An 8,418-nucleotide genomic window follows, 5' to 3' on the forward strand; every position below is an offset into this window, starting at 1 on the left:
AAATCTGAGGAAAGGTGGAGCAGTCTTGGGCTCAGATCTCTTCTCCCCCTTCTCCTGCTCTGCCCTGTATTGTTGGGGCTGAGTACTGTGGGCTCCCCTTTTCTGGACTTCTGTGAGACTCACCGTAGGAGGCTGGGGCGAAACCAGACTTTGCCCCCTTTGGCCTCATGTGGCATCCACAGGGCCCATCCCCAGTGCAGCCCAGGTGACACAGCCCTGGCCTCCAAAAATACCTCCCTGTCCTTTGTCCCCTCTGACTAGGGATGACCTTGGTTTCCTGCTGTTGTCAGTTTGTGGGTGGCCTCACCATCTGTGATGGCTTCTCAGCCCTTCCTTCTGCTGAGTAACCAGTTCTCTGTGTTAAAGCCTCTGGGATTTAAATACTGAAGTCATTTCTGTTTCATGGTTAGACATGGTCTGATAACACAGTCCAGATCCCAGTCTCTTGATGTTCGCTGCCAGCTCCTCAGAATCTGTTAACATCTCTTTTTCTTTTTTTTTTTGGCCTATCTTTCTAGTCTCTTAGAATGCTGTCCCAGTGTGTTTTTTATCCTGGCTGAATTTGCCTTAAACTGCCGTCACTTGGGGCTTGGAACTTAATGTGATAAATCCAGCTTCTCCAAGCTCTGGGGTCTGCATTTCTGAGGCCTTACTATTGGTTTCCCTTTTGTATAGCTTTGATATGGCACTGACTCCTTCGTGTTTGAAGTGGTTTATGAAGTGACTACTTTCTACCCCCCTCGTGTAACTCTTGGCTTGGCTTTTTATAAATCACATATGTTTTATTGCTGATGCATTTTTCAAGTAATGAAGAATCCCCCAATTCTTGGTCCGCCCCGACTTTTTCTCTCCCACCCCATCCTTTATGCACCTTTTGGTTTCTCTGTTGTCGTGTTTTATAAACATTGAAAACAAAAATGCTCAAAGATATGTTATCTGACTTCCAAATAACTCCTTAAGCACTGTGCTCCAAAATAAATCACAGACAGTTTGGACTGCAGCATCGCGCTCCCAAGTGTCTGACAGATGGTGCAACAGAAGGGAGAAGTGACTTTGTGTGGTGTCAGTCCAGAGCCGAGCTGCAAAGTGGCGCTTGCAGCCCTGCTTGAATCTCTCCAGCATCGGTTATTCTTCTCATTTTTTAATGCGTAGGGTCTCTTCCTCACTAAAAACATACCCTTTGATTACTCCAGTGCCTAACTCGCTTTTGTGTTTTCATTGCCCTGCACAGGACACCTGACTGGGACGTGGCGCGGGGGTGGGGGGGAGGCTGCGCCCATCAGAGGCGGCAACTGGAGAGGCTTGTCCTTAAAAATCAGTGAGCTAGTCATACAAGTGTAAGTTGATTAAAATTGTTTTTTTTCGGACATTAATTATATGGATTTTTTTTTCTTACACACAGTAAAAAATGTTTGTTGAATTGAATTTGGAGAATGGAGCGTATATGAATCTATGTGATGATGAGATCCTAATGCAAATGATTTAAGTTTAAATTTTGCTGGTGTCTTATATATCATCTCTGGGGAATCGAAGAGGCAGGCTAGTACAAGCCTGTGGCAGGAGTGGATAGCACATTGATGGAAGAAAACGTTTTACTTTTTCAGAATGCTTTGACTAATAAGAAATATAGTAAAATGAAATTGGAATCCTTTACTGGCTTAAGATTTTTTTGCGTTTAAGTTTCATGGAGAGGCGTACTTTAAACCAACTTATTTTTGTTTTATGATAGAATCAGTCAGCTGAACTACTGTCTCTGGAGGATTTTGGCAACCTGTAAAAGATTTTTTCCCTGCTGTCTACATTTTTCCATTTCGTGTAGAAGATGTGTATTGGGCAGCATAATTGATTTGGAAGCAGCACTCATAGTGGGCTGTTGCTCAGTGGGCTTGTGACAGACCGGGTTTTCGTTCTCCGGGTTCCTGCTGCCCAGGGTGCTGAATCCTCTGGTTTCCAGATAACCTACGAAGAAAACATTGGGGAGACAGCATTGTTTGTGGCCTGTGTCTCCTTTAGAATCAGTTAATCTTGACCTCTTCTTTGTACAAAAGTTGAACCTGAGGGTCCCTCTAGGATAGAATTTAGTTTTGGACATAGATTTTGCCCTGATTTTGGAGTAGGGAGGAGACATCTCTTTCAACCATGAGTCACCTTCCTTATCAACTGTTTGGACATCATTTGATAGTATCCTTTGAACTATCTAATGATAGTTCAAAATTCTGACTTCAAACAGTCACAATACTGTTTATTGTTTAATTATAGCCATCTTAAAAATAGCCTTTAGAGCGCATTTGGCTACATGAAGATAATATATTGAATTTCCAAGTGTTCATTCAAGCAGAGATAGGTTGCAGTAGGAATTTTAGGTCATTGCTCTTTTCCCTTTGGTTTTTATTACTAAAAGAGAGTCAGTCCAACTCAGCACCTGCAGTCCATGTGTAGGTCATGCCTTTAGGGTCTCAGTAACTGCCTTGTGAGTTTCAATCTTAGAACTTTTAAAAACTTTACTTTCAAACTTTTAGTAGCTTTTTAGCAAAGAGTGGATAAAAGGTGGTCAGCATCTTTTTGGCATGCTGGTATTCTGATAAACTAGGATTGCTTCTTATATTGATAAAAAAATTCCTGGCATTACTGTGAGTTTGAAAATATCCTCTCTACTGGTTTGCCCAGCTTGCCTGCTTTTACCTGTTTCGTACCAATCACACACCCCTGCATCCACCCAGCCAGCCACCCACCCTCTCACCCACTCAGTCACTCACTCCTGCACTAATCCTCTCAGCCCTCCCTCCGTCCCTCCTTCCCTGTCTCCCTCACTCATTCAACACTTATTTATTGAGTTTGAGAGCATCTTACGTATTAGACATAGCTCTAGGCACCAGGTATATCCAGTGAGCAAAGCAAAAATTCCTGCCATCATGGAGAGCACATGCTAATGCTAGAAAACTTTTTCCTACAATTGGGCATTCCTTTGTAAAACTCCCATAATCTAGTCCTTTTCTTATCTTTTCTCTTTTCCTTTTAAAAATATATTTGTTAATAAAACAATATAGTGCATCTCTCAGACTGTTTTATGTTTGAGGTATAAGATTATGTAAAACAAATAAGTCTTTTTCAGTTTTAGTATTTTATTAATTTTACTTAGAAAGGTATTTTATGCTGAGTGAATTAATATATCTATCTACACTGATAGCACTTTGAAAAAAGCCCCTGAAACATAGAATTTTAAAAATTTATATCCATTAAGATATAGACTCCATATGACACAGTTTCAGTTTTCTTCACTGCTCAGTAGGTCTAAGCACCGAATGAATGAATGGATGGTTAGAAAGGCCCCACTTGGCTGTAAGTTATAGAACGTGTTTGGGGGAATGCGTTACTAAACGTAATATGAATGACTGGCAGGCATTCCTGGAGATGGGAGGGAGTGGGGTTTGATCTTTCTTGTTGCATTGTAACCGTTGGTATGCTCATTATTCTTTCTGTGAGATTATAAACACTCTGAGGTCAGGGAACATGTTTCACTCATCTTGTATCTCTCATAAATTGTAGTGTCTTGTATACCAGTTCTTTATAAATAGGAAGGGTTCAGTGAATGAGTTCTCCCATTTCTGAGAAGTTTCAGGACAAGGTTGAGGACTTTTGCCGTGTAACAGTCTGTCCTACAACCCAGTGGCATAAACAAACTGTTATTTCCCATGATTCTGTGGACCTGTCTGGCTCAGTGGATTTCTGCTGCCCTGGGGTTGGATGGTCCAGGATGGCCTCCCTCACATGGCCAGTGGTTGATATGTCAGCTGGGGATGATTTGGCCTTGTTTCTCATCCTCAGGCATTCATCTATATGGTGGTCTCAGAGTCGTAGGAAGAGCAAGAGAGATAAGCCCCAATGTCCAAGCATTTTTCAAGCCTTCACTTGCACCTCACTTGCTAATGTCCCATTGGCCAAAACTAGTCATATGGCTTAGGGGTTAGGTGTGAGGGAATTACCCAAAGGCATGGGTACAGGGAGAGCAATGAGTCTTTCCATTTTTGCAGGAAAAAACAAAACAAAACAAAACAAAAAACCCACAAGAATCTTTTTCTCTATTCTCCTTTGCCTTCCCAAGCAGCCCCAGTGATTTCCAACTGTGTGTATACGGGTGAGTATGTGTTCCTGTCTTTCCATAGAAGCAAATATTGAAAGGTGAGAGGATTTGGGATGAAGGTTTGCAATAAGGATGAATTGAGAGAGCATCATGAGAAATTATTTCTCTCCCTGCTTTCATTTGCAGACTAATGCGGATGACTTTGTGTCTGTTTGAACAAAAGTATGTGTCCCCCATGTGCAAAGCCCTTCATCTTTTTTCAGAGTATTCACACGTAATATCTTATTGGCTTTTTCTTGAAGCAAGAAAAAAAAATGTTACTGCACTTTATATATATATATATATATATATATATATATATATATATATATATATATATATATATATATATATATATATATGCAGTTGTTAATTTGTCAACGTCTCATTAAAGTTAGATTCTTGCGGTTAATTTCCATCAAACTGTGTGTTCTCCCTTTTCTAAAGTTCTGCTCGTGCAACTGTTTTTTAAGATAAAATGCAAAGTAATAAAGTTCTTTGTTCTCTGAAACTGAGACTTGATAATTAATAGGAGGGATGACTGTGTGCACTCCAGCACTGCAGGTTGACTGAAGAACTTGGCAGGGTCACAGGCTAAGCAAACAATTCACAGAACCAGCTCTTATGTTATCAATAATGCCAAGCCTACCATATTTTCCATGGCAGTTTTTATCCTGAAGGAACTGCTCATAAATATAAAAGTATTGCAAGTATATGTTGGTTCTTTCTTTTGAATAACGTTTCTGGAGCAAAAGGCTCAGAAATAAGTCAAATGCATCCTGTTAAACGTTGGTACCATGCAGTAAATTATTTTGAATACATATGGGGGTTTCCTTCTGATCTTTTGTGGTGAGGCATGTTTGCTGACGGGCTCTCACTGAACATTTATTGCTATGGTCAGGGAGAAAAAGATTGCCTGGTCATGTGGAAGGGTGCTTTATGTACACCTGAATCACTGGGTATGCTAAACTGTAGGAGCTTGGTTTTGTTGGCAGGGAAGCTTAGAAAGCGACCATTTCATGGTACAATCAGTTTATTGTTCATGTCACTCAGGAAAACATATTTAAATCACCTTGGAGGAGTTCTAAGAGTTGTGAGTTTGGAGAGGAGTGGATGGTGGTGGAGTGAGCCTGAGATGAGGAGTTGGTTCTCGGCCTGTCTAGCCTATGATTTTTGTCTGTGTATTGGTCACATTAACCTTTCTGTTTTTTAGAACCTCAGTGAGATTCAGACAATAATAGTACCTACCGTACAAGGTGAGAAATGAACACGTGTATGTAGAACTGCGTCTATCTAGTACACAGTCAGGGTTGGAAGCATCCGTGATGTTATTAATTTTTTCTTTATTATTATTTTATTGAGGTATAATTGACATGTAACATATTAGTTTCAGGTATACAACCTAATAATTAGATATTTGTATATATTGGCAAATAATCAACACAAACTCTAGCTAACATCCTTCACCATACATAGTTTCAAAAATTTTTTTTCCTGTAATAAGAACTTTTACTATCTGCTCTCAGCAATTTTCAAATATCAAATACAGTATTAACTTTAGTTGCCCAGCTATGTATTACATCCCAATGACTTATTTTATAACTGGAATTTTGTGCCTGTTGACCGCCTTCACCCATTTCACTCCCCCACCTTCGTTTCTGGAAACCAACCACCTATCTATTTTCTATATCTAGAAGCTCAGTTTTTGTGGGTTTTTTTTTTTTTATTTAAGATTCTACAGTAAGTGACCATTTCTTCTTACTTCGTTTTGTTTTCTCTGGCTCCATCCTCTTACATGTAAAACTGGGTCACCTGTTGGGCAGGAAAAAAAGAAATTACATATATGGAAATTCTTAAAAGTATAGTTTTGTGCATCTACAACATGGCATTACTTCTAAAACATTTTATCATGTGGCATTTTATGTTTGTTAATTTCAAATAACAGAAAACCCAATTCCAAACTGGCCTAAATGGTAAAGGGGTTTATTAGCTCACAGAAGAGTAATGATGTGGAGGTAGGGTGGGATTTAGGCATGGTTTGATCAAGGCACTGGCTTTGGTTCTCTGGGATTGTTCTTGGTTTTGCCTTTTTAGTATATTGACTTCAAGCATTCTGCTCTCAGAATAGAAGTGAGAGAGCAGCAAAAAATAACTTTACTCCCACCTTCTAAATTTTTCTAGCTGGGCTAATAATTAGATTAACAGGATAAAATGTCCAAAGTTTATTTTATTGATATACTTTTGGGCTGACATAAGATATGAGATACAAGGAAGCATTGGGCAGTTGAGCTAAGGGGAAGGGGGCAGGTTATGGTTTGTGATTTCTAGGGGCAGGAAGGCAATTCATGTAAAGATAAAAAGCAAATATTTGGTAAATGTTTGCTGGTCCATCTTTAACAGTGGGGCACAGAGAAGACTTTGATCAAAAGGGCCTGCTAGATTCCTCTCTATCACATACTAATTTATATTAAACTATAGTAATCTGTGCTGATACATGCTTTCCTGGAGCAGGTCCTTTATCTGAATTCCTTTAGCAGGTAAAGGAGGAGGGTCAAAGGGTTTTCCTGAGTCTTTTGTTCCTTAAAATCAATATACCAAAAGGCATATTTTGAAATGGCAAACTCTGCTTCCCTTCACCATCTAAATTCAGAGTGTGTGTTTCAGAGTCCCCAGCAAAATTCTCAGGTTTGCACTGATTTGTGCATTTCTGAATCAATCCCTGGGTTCCTATGCTGAGTAGCTCAGGCCTGGGTTATCTAAACCCATCACTTTGATAAGGGAATAGAGTACCCTAATTGGTTGAGATGAAGCAAGGTCCATCTTTTGTCAAAGCTGCTATGCACTGTGGGCTTGGGCAATGAGGGGTTGGAGGTGAGGGGTGGGGGTGGGGAAGTGAATCTGGATGACACCATCCACATTTTCCGCTGCAGACACGGAACCTGGTTACTTACTGCAGTGTAGGATATATTCAAGGCCAACAGGAGATGCAAATTAGTTGAAACATTTTTTATTTAAGAGAAAATATTTTAAAATATTTCCTTTATGACTCAGAAGTTCTATATTCAGCTGGAAAATTATGTGAAAGGGCCAAGTGAATATCTGTTTTGTGATGTGAACATGCCATGCAGGAAAAATTGCTCTTTTCTGGTGTTAGAATTGAAAGATGGCACACAGTGAATGCCATATATGTAAATGCATTTTCCTTTTCTCTATTAGATTGATTATGTGATTTAAAATGCACTCTAAATGTGGGTGGTATTCTCTCCTCTAGCTTTTCACATGTGCTTTTGAATTTGGCTTCATTTCCAGTTGACCCCTTTAGCTTGGTGTTTCCCAGACCAGTCTACCTAGTAACAGTTACTATGAACAGCGAGTTGGCATTGCCCTCCATCTGTAACACAAAGGCAGATTTTAAATTACTTTTCTTTAGCATTCTGGTTGCTTTTGCCTTTGCATTATTTAAGGATGACCGTAGTTTCTCTTAACAGCAGGGACCAGAGCTCCAAGTCTCTTAGCAAAAGTGATAGATTTAAGAAGTATGTATCTGTAAGACAGTATAATTAGCAATGGGCATCTACTGAAAAGAAATATGGACCTAGGTTGCATGTGGATATTTATTACCAGGATATTCTGATACTTGCAAGGGGGGAGATGGCTATAAATTTCTGACATCTTACATAACACTTTATATAGTGCCAGCTTTGCCTGCTAAAAGCAGCTTTCCTGAGAAAGTTGTCTATGTCTCAAAAATGAGAGGAATTAGTTCCGAATAGCTGTGATTTCTCTTTGAAAGAATCTAACAACACAGATATCATCGAAGATGGTCATTATTTTTCTAGATCCAATACACTATATATTAATGTATGCATATTATATTTAAGTGTTTCTTGTCCTTGCCTCTAAAGTAAAAGTTATGCTGGCATTCCTGCAGATTGGACTGAAATCAAGCAACAGAACTTGCTATGACACTTCTTTAAGATGCTAAGTCCAGTGTCTCATCCAAAACAACTTAAAATATCAGTTATTTTATATGGCATAGAAGTTGATTTTCCATACAGAAGTGGTTTCCACTCAGAATCACTTGGGGACCTTTTAAAAAGACCATTTCTGGGCTCTGCAGATTCATGCAAGGAGAATTAGTGAGATGGTACCCTCAAATCTCTATTTTTATACACGCTTCCTGAGCCTCACAAGAGTTGGGACCCACAGCCCTAGGGCAAGTAGAAGACCATCCCTTAAAACATACCTCGATATGTTTCTTGCATGTCTGTATGCTCTCAAAAAAACCCAAAAACTGG

Source organism: Hipposideros armiger, unplaced genomic scaffold, assembly GCF_001890085.2.
Source record: "Hipposideros armiger isolate ML-2016 unplaced genomic scaffold, ASM189008v1 scaffold_740, whole genome shotgun sequence".
NCBI lineage: Eukaryota > Metazoa > Chordata > Mammalia > Chiroptera > Hipposideridae > Hipposideros > Hipposideros armiger.